Source organism: Cyanistes caeruleus, chromosome 17, assembly GCF_971803275.1.
Source record: "Cyanistes caeruleus chromosome 17, bCyaCae1.hap1.1, whole genome shotgun sequence".
Lineage (NCBI taxonomy): Eukaryota > Metazoa > Chordata > Aves > Passeriformes > Paridae > Cyanistes > Cyanistes caeruleus.
In genome coordinates this window covers 7,077,750-7,091,947 of record NC_141717.1, presented here as the reverse complement: position 1 = coordinate 7,091,947, position 14,198 = coordinate 7,077,750, and the positions used below count along the sequence as shown (strand labels likewise).

Sequence of the window (14,198 nt, the reverse complement as noted above, 5' to 3'; positions counted from 1 at the left end):
GTGTCAGTTCCACTCCAGCCCATTCTGAGGGGTCCCTGTGCAGCTCCTGTGCCGTCCTGTGGGGAGGTGACTCTGAGCACAGACAGCAGCTCCAGACTGTGGCACAAGGAGGCTGCTCAGAAAAGCTTAGATAAAACCACCTAATTCCACAGTGGGCTAGAGAAAAAGGTGTGATGATGATTAATTTATTCAGTAGTTAGACTTAACGGGTGAGATTACCCAATAAATAATTGACTGAGAAACTGGAATTCTTAACCAAAATTACTTTTTCGTTGACAAATGGGGCTTGGGTTATTTTTTTTAAGGAAAAGCCATTTCAAAATTTTCTGTACTTTTCCAATGACAGACTGTATTTTGTATATTTCTTTAAAAACAAAATCTACAGCCTTGCTATGACTGCTGTCTGAGGCTTTTGTAGATCTCAGTTGTGAGAACAGTGCAAGCACCAAACAAGATTGCAGCAGGTTAATTTTGATTTAGAGGAAGCAATAAGATATTCCTATATGAAGCCAGGGAATCTGTGCTAGTCGTTTTTGGAGTGCTGAACTAATCCATAACAAAATTATCCCATGACTGCAGTTGGCAATGTGGAGAACTGAGTGAGCCCACAAGATCCCCTGACTGTAGTCTGAATCAAGCGTAGACTTTGAGATATAATCTGGGCTTGTACTAGATTTAGTATTTTGATAATACATATAAAATCATCTTATCTTATAGATTTATTCTAACTTGTAACAGAATGTCACAATTTTATTAAGACTCTGTGTGTTCTAAAACCAAAAAGAAAACAAACCCCTTCTTAGAACATATCTGAAATGAAGACTCTAGAGTTCTGGTTCCAGTCTGAGCATCAGGAGGTGCGTGTTGCAGCAGGAGGTTCTGGATTCAAGGTCTAGGCCCTGATTTTCCCTCTGGCCAGTGACAGGGAGGTGCCAAATGCCCTGACCAGGTGAGGCCAGCGGTGCATGTGCCTGCACTTCACCTGTCAGAGAGAGCAATACAGCTGCCACCTGATTCTAGAATGTGTTTTGATCTGGAATAGTCAGCTCTGGCCTTAAACACCGTATCTTTCTGTACCAGCTCCAGTCCTATCTCCCCCTTTCCAGATTATCCAGTTAATAAACAGAAAGTTCCGAGAAGTCAAAAAACCCACCCAAAACCAGAGGTAGCTCCTCCTGTCAGGAAGTAAAGATGGAGCCGCAGCTGCAATTTCCTGATAACACCCCTTGCAAACCCGGAGAGGGTTGTGTGAGTGGACAAATGACACCAATTAGGCAGCGCAAGCCTCTGGATTTTCGTTTAAAGCAGGACCTGGCTGCGCCTAGTGTGCAGGCAGTGTCCCAAAGGCCACCTCTGCCGGCTGTCACAGCACAGGGGCCCGGCTGGACCTGGGGGACTGCAGTCCCTCCTGCAGGGCCGCCCTGTGCCTCTGTCCTTTGCTCAGCAAGCACAGAACACTGCACTTTGTTATTGCTAGTCTATGGTTTCACTGACTTTTTCTCAGATGTCACCCACAAGATAGCAAGAGATGGTGAACTGCTGGATCTTGAGTTTCATCTCACCCAACTCCCAAAGAGAATTTCCTTCATCACTGTCAATAATGGAACTGAAAAACTGCCCACAACTCTGTTGACAAACAAAACAGTTATGCTTTAATGACACAGTTTCAACTGATTTCACTAGAAGCTAATATGAGCAGAGAATTATTTATTATATGTACCCTTGAACAGCAAATCCACAGAGTATATTAAAATTCCTGTAATAGCAAATTTAACTCACTGCACAAAAAAAAAAATTAACTTTTCTAATGACGCACGATATTGGGTGGTATTGACATTATTATATATTTTCATCTTTTTATGGAGAGCAGAAAAATGTATTTTCCTATTCTGCCTACAGAACACTTGAAAATAACTAAATATTTTATGCTAAGGCACTAGCCTATGGCAATATTAGAGCAGAAACATGGAGTTTTAAATATATTTGGGAGATGGGGACTTCATTTCTGTTCTGTATGATGATTCTGCATCTTCCAGTCCTGATGTACGTGTTTAACACTCGGGTATTAAAAGGTTGGAAAGACCAAATAATAAATTAAAGGTGCTGTACCTGATTTTGAAATATTTTTTAGGCTGTAAATAATTATTGCCAATCTTTAGCATCAGGAATACAGAAAAATTTGGACTGAGAAAAGGCATGGGAACAAAGAAAATAGAAGAGTAAAGCAAAGTTTCTAGACTTCAGGCCACTTGCCAGCTACTTCTTACATCCACTTTCAGTTCTGCTGCTTGCTTTGACTGTAGCAAAAAGATAAACATTTTCTTGTTGCAAGTTAACAAACACTGCCATGCGTGACAAGTTGATAAGGGGTATTACGAGTTGTATCAGGAGTTTATTAGTTCATTTGAGCAAGAGATAAACATGGTAGAAAGTTCTGATGTGCTGCTGAAAAATTAAAAATAACTAGTCAATGCCAAAAACAGTTCAGCTGAAAAAAAGGTTTCTATTCTTAGTGACTAGAGCTTTCATTGCTATAGACAATTTTTCCTTCTGTTTGTAGTAAATTCCTCAATGTGTCTGCCTCCTTTGCAAACTTACACCACTGCTCTGAGTCTATATTTTCAGGTGGTACAGATATAGCAGTCTGAATTCTACACTCAGAAGGAACTCAAAGTCATGGCACAACAGGCAGAATTTGGTTTAGTGATTTAGTCACTTCTGCTTGGCGTCTTTTGACATTAACTATAGATGTTGAGATCTTGTCTCTGTGTTTTTGTCTGTTGTAGTTATTGAAAACTAAATACAGTGCATTTAAGTATCCTTTGATTTAGCATTTGCCTAATTAAATTCTTGCCTGATTATTTTTCTACATGCCTTACAACAAACTGATAGCGTTTGACTCTTGATATTTTCACCAAATTTTTATTTGAACTAAGATCTGCCAAAACAAATATTAAAAATCCTGCCATACGTCCCAAACGTCACTTTTAGTTTCCTTTTTGTAAGGCAATGCAGTATAATATAAACAAGGACAAACAAAGAGATAACACAGTGATGTAGGATCAGAGTTTACTGGCAAAACCTGGATGTGTGTATATTAACCACAGATGATAAAAACATAAGCAAAAAGGTTTTCCTAGATTGCAGCAAGAGACCTATATCCTACACTGAAATTACTCTTTTGTATCTTTTATTTTATTTAAAACTTATTTTTGAAAATTTTGGGGGGTTTTTTCCCCTTACTAAAATAACTGTACTATTCTATAGTCCCTTTCCCCCACTAAGACAGACTTTAAGGCACCGTTGATATTTGTGGTATGCCAGTTTTTATGGCTCTAGAGAAATAATAATAACACATTTAGGAGAAAATTCTGACATTTTGTCTGGCAAATGTTGTTACACTTTGTCAAAGGCACAAGAACTTATTTTAATATCCTGTCTCACAATATGGGGTAAAAAGGACAAGAAAATTAGAAGATCAAATGTACACTTTAGCAAGATGTGATCAGTGACCAGTCAGGTAATATTTTCAGTTATTTGCAAGACTTCAATGATTCCCAGATGCCTGAAGTAGGGCAAGGGTAAGGACTAGCAACTTCTGGATTTGCTGGTTGCTTGGCACTGTGGAATGTAGGTACCTTTGCCCATTGTATAAGAACGGTGTCCTTTGCCTTGGCTTCCCATTGGGAGCTCACGACTGAATACACTGACTTTCAGGACTTCCTTCCTCCTTCACTGAGGGCACAGTCACGGGAGGTGCATGTGCAGGATGTTTATGGAAAAGAATAAAAAGTTTTACTCTTACAGCAACTGAATGCTCATGAGAGAGTGTCACATATGTGGATATTTGGTGAAAGTAAACACACTCCTGTCTGTTTTGAAAGAGAAAGAGCAAGGGCTTTTCTTCCTCTATTCTTAGACATTGAATTGCATTCCGCTACAAGGCAGAAATTTTTTATGTGCAGATGCTTGGCTTCCTAGAAAATATAAAGTTTTCTTGGTAGCTTATTTATCCATCATATTAATATTAGTCAACTAGGGGTTACTATTTTTGAAATTGAACTACTCTGAGGCTAATAGCACAGAAGTATTGCTATTGACATATTAGATATTTTCAATTTACTAAACAAGTTAAATATTTTAATAAATTATTTATCACTCAGTTATGTATGAAGTTCACAAATTTAGTTGCTTATTCTGGCTTCTTATGATTCTCCGGTCTAGAACATTAAAACTTTAGACAACAGACCAGACAGTGACATGTACACGTAAGTTCAGGTGTGGGATATGGCCTTCATAAAACAGGACACTAAAATTTGAGGTCTTTTGATACAGGAGACCATTCCACTCTTAAGCAACTGGTGCTAAAAGCAGTTCTAAGATTCAGAACGTGAGCAGTCTTGGAAGATGGTCTATAAGATGTACGTTTCAATTTAAGTCTTTTGTGAAGTTAAAAGCTTCTTGCAGTGCAATGAAATTCCTCCAAAGTGTGTGGTATTTAGCAGCAGCAGACCTTTGTGTTGTGACAATCAGCAGATCTCTGTTTTGTCAAAGTCTATATTGTGATAATCACCAAGTAACACATCTTACAAAATTACTGTACCTTGACTGTGGCATGAAGCAAGCAAGCAAGGATACCAATGGATTCTTATGGGAATTTATGCAGGCCTGTGCCATAAATAGCAACCTGTGGGAATGCAGGAACAAGAAGAAATGTCCCAGAGGAGCTGACTGGCTGCCTACAGGAGCACCACACTGCTTAAAGAATCAACTGTCCCCCAACTTCATACCAACAACTCAGCTGAGGGTATTTCCTAATAGATCACATATGGTTTTAAGAGGTTTAAGAATATTTTGCTTGGTCTGTACTGTAAGGAGCTAATAAAATGAAGATAAAATGGAAGAGAATATTATTTGATAACATTTGTCATATATTGAATCTGCCAGATTTAATGTTTAGAGTAGAATAAAGCTCATATATCATGAAAGATCACTTATCTAATACTTTAGACTCATTTTCCTGCCTAAAGCAGGTATTTTTATTTTTTTTTTACTTTTTAAATTGGGTTCTATTAGGTTAGGTAGGGTCTCACACATCATTGCAAAAGTAATCTACAAAGGCACTTCAAGGACTCCTTCATTTAAAACAATAGGCCAGCAGTATGTTTTTGTGTTTTTTGGATTATTTTTTGAGGATGCATATTGGGAGCAGGCCCTGATTCTGAAACTCCTCATTTCAGAATGTGTTGTAGGGAATTCTGTTTATTTGGATGTGGAGAAACTGTTCTGAATTAATGGCTCTGAGGTGGTGCAGCAGGAGCACTGCACAGGAATTCATCCCATCTGGTGTTTATCTTTGCTCAGATAATGCACCTAATCTGCTCTTACATCATGTATTCCAGCTGTGACTAGAATTACATAGAGTTCCTTCTGAATTTTAAAAATAATATAGTATGAATTAAGAAACCTCACAGGTTATTATGAAACAGACATAAATCTGGCAATATATAAATTGCAATAAATAAATAGCACCTTTGATGCAAAGGTGCTACTTAGTTGTACTTGTAGCCTTACGTTGTACAAATATCATTTGATCCTCTACATTTAAAACTGTACATTTCCATATTGAAATTGTTTTAATAAGAGATGTGTTAGTTAGGCATTGCTAAACACATACTATGTTCTTGAGTAATAATTCAGTCTTTATTACTGCAGTAAAAGAGCTCCAAGCCACAAGAATTGGGTAGCAAAGAGGATCTTCCCGAATCCATGCAACCCAAGTACTGTCAGAATCATTCTTCTAAGTATGTGCTGCTTCAGTATGTGGTTTTTAATCATTAAAAAGTGCAGTCTTTTGTAACTTGAAGATAAGGACTTTAATGAGAATTTTTGTGAATCTATTACTTTCCTGTTATAATACTTGGAACGCTTTGTTAATCCTATGTGCCCTAAATCAGGACATCCTAGTAAAGCAGCAAATGGAATGTAAAGATGAATGGAACTGAAAGAACATCCTCTTCTATGGAAAAAAAAAATACTACAGAGCTGAATGGTAAGTTCTTTACAGAGGCATATAAACTGAGAAGAGTATTAGAAAGAACTCCTACAGAGCATGACTAGTTTAGTTATTAGTGAAGTAACAAATTAAAAAAAAAAATCTTTATCAAGTGATTTTTGATTATATGGAAGTACATTATCTGTACTATAAATTAAATATCCATTTCTACTTAATTTTTAGATTTACAGCTATATAGTTTGTTAGCCAAGATCTAAATGTAAGTGATTAAAATAATGAGCAAACATTTCAGAATGCAGGTAATGTATGGTACTTGGTTCTATCTCACAGCAACAAATTATCACTTAAGGACCAAGACCTAACCAGTACCTATTTAGTTGTATATAGCTATATATACACATTTCTGGTTTGCTTTAGTAGATGCAAAGGAAATACTACCCCTTTTCTTTGAAACCCAACATTTTAATGTTTTTAGGGTAACTTAAAAGCTTAACGCCCCTAAAGACCGTGTCTGGTTTTGTAGGTAAGTTCAGATTCAGAGTTGAATCTTTCAAAACTCAGCAAATTCCTCTTTGAGTCCTACCTACCTTAGATGCTTATAATGTGAGAGGATAAATAACTATTTGACAGTTCCATTACTCTTCACTGATAAACAGTCCTCTTGTTTATCATGATCCCTAGATTTTAGACACCCATAGTAAGGAAGGATTATTTATCCTTAAAGTCACTATGTTCCTTAGAGGATTAAAAAATGAAAAGTCAGCACATCATTTTTCTTACATACAAGATCAGAAGAAATACTGAAAAAAGGGAGTATTCTAATATTGTCTCATTGTGGCTGCTTATTCTATTTATGACACCACTTTATAAACTGCACAAATCTATTCCTACAACCTACAGATACTCTGAATGACAAAATAAAATTGAGCATGAATATAGAAAACATCATGCATTTATCATGCAGAAATAATTTCTACCTATAAACACATTCTAAATTGAACTAGACAAGGCTAATGTCACATAAAAAATAAAGCAATTAGACATTTAACTCACAGGAAGTAACATGATCAAAGATAAAGTCTAAATGACAAAAATAGTGAGTTATTGTCTCTGTAAAATTATTGTCACTAAGATTTTTATGCCATTGTTATCATATTGATAAAACTTTCACAGTATAAAAGTATACATTAAACACTGTTGTAAAAATCCCTGTGGTATTAGTCAAAAAACCCAGCAGAAACAGGCATCTCTATTACCTGACATCTCTAAAAGGCTTTGAAATCAGAAACTGATCTGCACAACCGTAAGTTTAGTGTGCCTTTAAGTAAATAGACTTGTAAGACCATTTTGCTTCTAATGAAATACAACAAAATATTCTTTTGACAGATAGGCAATGCCAGGTGATAGGCCATGACATGGAACTTGAGACATTTTGGTCATGATTCTTGTAGAATCTGGAGAATTAGTAAGTCTGAAGTATGTGAAACCAGTACAACTGTGAAGGATTTATCCAGGCTAACCTTTTCATGCCTAATTATTTACCAAACTGCAAAGTTTTTCTATATTCATAAAACTAAAATCACAATTCATACAACTGTGCTGAACAGGAAGAGTTCCTCTCTTATTAAATGCAGAGTGATTAAATATTGGAGACTGTAAATGCTGGTTGATAAAAATGGCTGGTGCCTGTCCCAGAGGAGGCTTTCTCTGGAACACAGACTGATAGCTGGATTAACATGCTGAATAAATAAGGATAATGACCTTCTAGATATTACTACTGGCAGGTTTTTTGTACTCATTCCTCTGGAATACTCCTATTGGTTTAGGAGGAAAGGACACAACAAATTAACCATAAATCCTATGCTTAATTGCACATTTAAACTGGCTCCTCTGCTGCAGCAGGAGTTGCCACTGTAATGAGAAATTGTGTGTGTGAGGGCAGCATCCCACGGCTGTGTATCTGTACTTCATACAAAACACTGCCTGGGCTGGGGTGTGACCTCAGGCAAGAAGGAGATTGCTTGACTTTCTTATAAAAAGGCATGTTGCCTGATAGCTGGAAAATTATTTTTTCATTATTTCGGTAGTTGGACCAAATAAAAAGCTGTTGTGATGTAATCCCAGAGACGCATCTCAGGTACTTGCTTTGAGCTGCAGAGCACTGTCAAATGACTAGGATAATCCAGAAATCATCCAGGAAAACTTCATTTTGTCCTTAAAACTTAGGTTCAGAAGTATTGCTTGTGATTTATTGTGGTGTTATTTCACACTTTGCACAACAAATAACTGATTCCATGTTTCAATAATACAAATATACATTTTTGCTCAATATTTACACTCTTCATACACACCCATTATTAATAAACCTGTTACTCCCTATCTTAGAATGGTTTTATACCTGTAGCATAAAGTTTATCCATAAGCAAATGATAGAATGAATAATATAAAAAGCACATTTTCAGTTCAGCCACCTTAAACAATCACCTACATGAATCACTAGGGGTTAGTGACAGAGAACAATGTAGTACAGTTTGCTGTAAGGTCTTTAAATTCTTGGATTGAAGTTTTCTGGCAAAACGTTCCCTAGCTTGAATTAACTGTGATAACCACTTATTCACCAAAACAAAGAAGTATATATTATACATACACAATTCCATCAGAATTCCTCAAGTCTTTACCGGCATGGACAAATTGTAATGGAAAAACTTTAAAGGATTTACTGGAAAAGGCAGGCTCCATTGTTAGCCTAAGAGACTGTCCTAAAATGAAATAGTTTAGTTAAAATACATAGGACAAGCCTTCATGGTGCTCTCTGCACTCAGCTTGACTGCAGCCAATACTATTAATTCTCTAATGTCATAAATACTGTAGGAAAGACATGCTAATAAAAAAGACAGCACTGACACCATTTATCATGCATAGGAATATATAAATACTGCAGAAATCTCTCACTTTTACAAGAAAATCAGCTTTACAACAATTTTCTGAGAGAACTGACTATAATTTCACTGCAAAAAATATTTATACTCTGAAAATAGAAATATTTTTAAATAACCACATGGCTTTAGTTATCATTGTTCTATCTATGTCAGCTTTTAATGAAAGACTTATGGATGTGTTATTAGTGTTCCTACTATCTGTTGTGTTTGTGGGAAGGTTTGATTTAGTATTGAAATATGCTCCATTTGAAAAATGCATTTCAGCCTAATTGTCAGAGCTTTGTAAGCCTGGATTGGTTTGATATCTAAAATGCCTTATAGCAGGGAAAAATGGGGATCTCCTAATTAAGGCAAATTACAATGAGATTATTCAAATCAACTACCGTTAACAAAAATGCCCAAGTTACTTATAGTTACAAAAGGTTTAGAAAATAGCTGTTCTCTGATACAAGCCTGGTCCAGAACTCTCTGTAGGGAACCCCACTCTGTTTGTGGAATTTAAGGGAACTGGTGGAATTTACAGTCTATACATCACATTCCAAAAACGTTGATAAAGACTGAGTTTCAGTTACTTATATCAAATTTTTAAAGGTTGTCAAAATAAATTCTGCAAAGCAAAACTGCGCAAAATGCAGCATTAGTTTTACAATAATCTCTGTTTTCCGGGTATTTGTAAAATTGCTCAGCCCATTTCCAATTATGAAAAAATCCTTTATAATTTTGAGTTATGGATAGTGGCAATACTCATAAAGAAGCAGACAATAAGTATAGTGGTGGTTTTGGCTCCAAAATCTAAATCCTAAACCTGTATAACATTGTAGAAGTAGTATTTATTTATGATATATAAATGTGTTATTCTTCCCTGTGCAAACTGTGCTTTTGCAAGAAGCCCTGTAATCTTCATTGAACATAATTCAGTGATAGAACTCCATAGAGGAACAGGACTGCCTGGATACAATGCCATGCAGAGCTGAAGAATTTTTATTCTTTTTATTCAACAGAAAATGAATAAAGTACATTTTGCTATTGTTTTACAATGCTTTTGGGAAAATTAAAATATATAAATTTTGTCATAATCCTCATTTTGCTCATTCTTTTCTTATGGGAAAAGTATTCTATTATTTTATTTATTTAAATAAAAAGTTATTTAAAGCTGTGTTGAAAAGTGAGGTAATTCGTGTCCATACAATGTCAGGATTATGTATATTCTGTATATTTAGATATTCACAATAAATATAACTTTGGAATAAAACATGAATTAAATACTTTTTCTAATACAAACTGTGCAGATTTTTGAAAGATTATAAAACCTTGTAGGGGCCACTTTTTTCTGGGGCAGATACCTTCTTGCACATACACTGATTATAGGAATGGATGCTAGTAAATAAAACATCTCTAGCTAATAGTACCAAAGATATAATTTATAATAGTAATGGAATTTGTTGTATGTACTGCTATGGATTATATTTTTCATTGTATGACTTTTTTATTTTAACCACAATTCAACAGGATGGCAAAGGAAGGTGTGAATACATGTAAATGTGAGATGTTGTGACTAAGCACAGGAGTGTAATGATGGGAAATCTTTCCTACAAATCAACTCTTTGCATGAAGCTTTGAATATATTTCCTCCACAGAGCTCAAACCAACCCCCTGATGTAATATTAAAGTGAGTGGCCTCTCTGCGTATGTCTCTTACATCATTGTTCCTTATAACTGCTTTGTATGATACAAGATTGCACAGAAAAGAGTTTGCTGTGACCCCACTTCTGCAGTTCCCAAAAAAAGATACCACTGAAATTCTCAAATGCCTACCAGAAATCTCAGTATTGGGAAGGGTAATAAATTTATCAGCATGGTTTTTAAAGAAGCCAAGAGCATCTTCAGTTACTTACAGTGATTATATTTTTGCCTGCTGATATTCATCCATTCTTAAAAAGAAATGAAGGCAATATGTGTTTTACTTTCATCGTGCTTGTGACTGCAGATTCCAGTTAAAAAAGTGACTTTCATTTTCCCCTTCAATTTGTCAAATGCAGTGAGATGGAGCACTAAAAAAAGGAGAGAAGAATAGAGGTGGTGAGGCATCTAAATATAACCAAGATTGTTTATGTCAATGAGCTCTGCAAAAGGATAGTGTATTTATGTGACTGTCTTAGGGAGTTGGTTTGCAATGCTCACTTATACTGTGCATCCCTTATTGTTAATATTTCAAAGGCCTTTTTTTTTTTTCCAAGGCTCTAAACATACAGATCAGTAGTTAAATTATTAACTCAGTTGTGGAAATTGAAGTATTGAAGCTGGCTGACTCTTCCAAGTCAATATTTACTACTAGAAGGATTAGATTTCATGTCATCCCTCCAAATCTTACATCCAGAATTGTCCACCTACCACACTGTGACAAATGTTGGTGTGTTTGGGTTTAAGCACTTAGAACCCAGGGAAGAACAATCAGACAAATGACTACAAATTTCTTAAGGGTAAGTCAGACGTTGAACATAAAACCCCCTCACATTTCATGTTACAATTCTCCTCACTACCATTTCTCAGGAATGTTCTGATTCATCCCTGTGGAACACTGTATGCTGCAGTTTAACTTTGTATCTCTACATGGTACCAGCAACGTGCCAAAACAACGATTTCCCTACAGCCTGCCTATTGCTCGCTCCTAAACCAAACCATCCTGTCTGCTCCCATCCCTGCTGTCTGTCACAATTATGACTTTTTGTAAGATAAGAAAATCCCATTTTTACCACTGGAAAGCCAGGCTGCTTAGGTCACAAGATTCTCTTGGCTTAATCCTTGCGAATGAATCATGAACTTTCCCTAATAAGTACCGGCATTCTTCAGATGATCAAGCTAGCTTATGAAGGCTTCCAGAGCTTTCCACATTAATTATCACCACGTTTAAAGGATCCAAAGCAGCAGCTAATTAAGAATTATTGAGACTATAAATTGTTTATTCTTACTTTTCCTTTCTGTCCTCTATTCCTCACTCTTATGTGGGTTGATATTGTAAATGGCAATAATACAACTCAGTTAAAAGAAAACAACATCTGAAAAGGATTATGAAAAATATAAATTGAACAGAAAATTAACGATGTGACAAATTGGTTGATTTCTACACTAGAACAGGTCAAAAGTAAGCTATACATGACCACAATTTCAGTTCAGAAAATTCACATTAATTATCAAAAAATTGTAAGATAACCAGACTAATACTAAGCCCTTATGCTGCAAATAAATGACTTACAGCTTCTGTAAAAGTTGCAGAAGTACACACACTATTGAGAAGTCATAGTAAATACCATGTTATTAAATAAGTATTTTGTTAGAAATAAATAAGATGAAGACTTTTAAAAGAAAAAATAAACTATTTCTTAACATTTGAAAGTGGAAACAGAATATTCACTCTAGATTCAGAGTACAGAGAATTGTTGAAATCAGTCTGGACTTCGAAGTACTTTCAATCTGGTAATGTGACAATCCTGGGCACCTCATGAAAAAAATTATATTCTTGCACCAAATTCAGATACTAAGTCTAGTAAAAGTAGAACAATTAAAAGCCTAATTGGTTTAGCTACCAAAAATAAGTATTTTTTCATCTTTTACCAAGATGAGCATATCTAAATAAAGACTGGGTAAATTCCTCAAACACTGTTTTAAGTGTAGCACAGCATGACAGGAAAAAAGTGTATTTTATATTTGGAAAAAAAAAAAAAGGAGATTTGTACTTAGCTGGCAGTTAATTAACAACATGTATAGGTGGATCAATTATATATGTATGAATAACAGGATACACCCAAGTCATACTCATAAATCCTTTGGGAACTTCTGTGAAGACAGTAAATATTTTTACAATAGCACTGATTAAACCTGAAAATAAAAGGAGAAAGCCCTGAAAGGAAATCAGAAATGAGTCAAAATCATTAGTGGTTACTCTCATATTTATCATCCAAAGTGAGTCAAAATCAGCAGGCGTTTCTCTCATATTTATCATTATATAAACTGTGTAAGAATGCAGTCAAGAGGAAAAGAAGAAACAAGATGAAAAGAGAAAATCCATCTTTAATATTCTTTCCAAAGAAAGAACACTTGAGAGGAGTACTGAAATTTGAGAATAGTACTACTAAAAGTAGCATTAAATAGAAAATTCTTCTTTAAGCACTCAAATGAGTTCTGAAAAAGAACTAAAACCAGTGGAATAACATTCCAGTTTATGTTTTCCAAACAAATCCTTTGAAATCAAATTCAGATACTGTACATAGATATTTACAAATTTTTTAAATGCACAAAAATATAAAGGTTCAGTACAGCCCTTTTTTGAGGCATAATTCAGTGATATACTTGACCAAGTGACTAGCTAAACATGAGTCTTGCTTCCAAGGACTTGCATAATTTAGCACCCAGGTTCAGGAAATGACTCTAAGTAATACCAGCCTGATTCAATAAACTATTTGAAGACACAGGGTACTGAGCATTGAATTTAACGTTTGCTATGTCTATAATAGAATAAACAGAGTCTTACTCCAGAATGAAGGTGTCTCTGCAGAAAAAGAAACATTCTCTTGTTCTAGTAACTGTTTTCCTGACAGAATACAGTATACAGAAAACAGGCAGAAAATCCAGCATCTGTGGGTAGAGATCTATGCTATCCCTGTCTTAAAAAAACAGTATTTGTTACAGATAAGCTCAAGCCACTTAAGCAAGAGCTACACAGATAATCAACACTTCTGGTAAAAAATGTTACTGTATTTTTTCCAGACTTCGTGAAAAACACTGCAAAGTTTTATAAACACTTCATAGCATCATGCAAAAATTTAAATTAAAATTTTACACTTCCGTTTTGCTGAGTGTTTAGAGGAGAAGTTTAAAGTTCTCCAGAAGATGTACTATTTCATTGTTAACTCTTTTTGTCCTGTTTCTCACTACCTCTGAAAATATTTTGGGTTTTCTTTTATGGAAGGGTAAAAAATGTGCAGAAACTGTTTCTCAATTCATATTAAAAAAATAAAAACCAACTCTAAAGCCATGCTTTCAACAAAACACAGCATAACATCTTAATCTAATAAAGTACTGCCCTACTTTCTGATTTTCAGACCTCAAAATAGGAATTTAAATATTTTACTTTGGCACTAGGGCAAAATTACTTCCTAAGATTAAAAAAAAAAAAAAAAAAAAAAAAAAAAAAATTGAAAAAATTACCTTTCTTGGTACTCCTTCCAGTCCTAGAAACTGCAGAA

At 35.2% G+C, this 14,198-nt stretch overlaps 1 long non-coding RNA gene across 1 annotated transcript in view; it reads right to left on the bottom strand.

The window, feature by feature from the left end:
• Positions 1–14,198, bottom strand: part of LOC111935954 (uncharacterized) — a 53,057-nt gene that overhangs the window by 18,624 nt on the left and 20,235 nt on the right. Inside the window, exons 11-12 of the long non-coding RNA XR_015277186.1 lie at positions 11,925–12,853; positions 10,851–11,006 (exon numbers count right to left, since the gene is read on the bottom strand). This is a non-coding gene — a long non-coding RNA (uncharacterized LOC111935954). The remainder of the gene's footprint in view (positions 1–10,850; positions 11,007–11,924; positions 12,854–14,198) is intronic.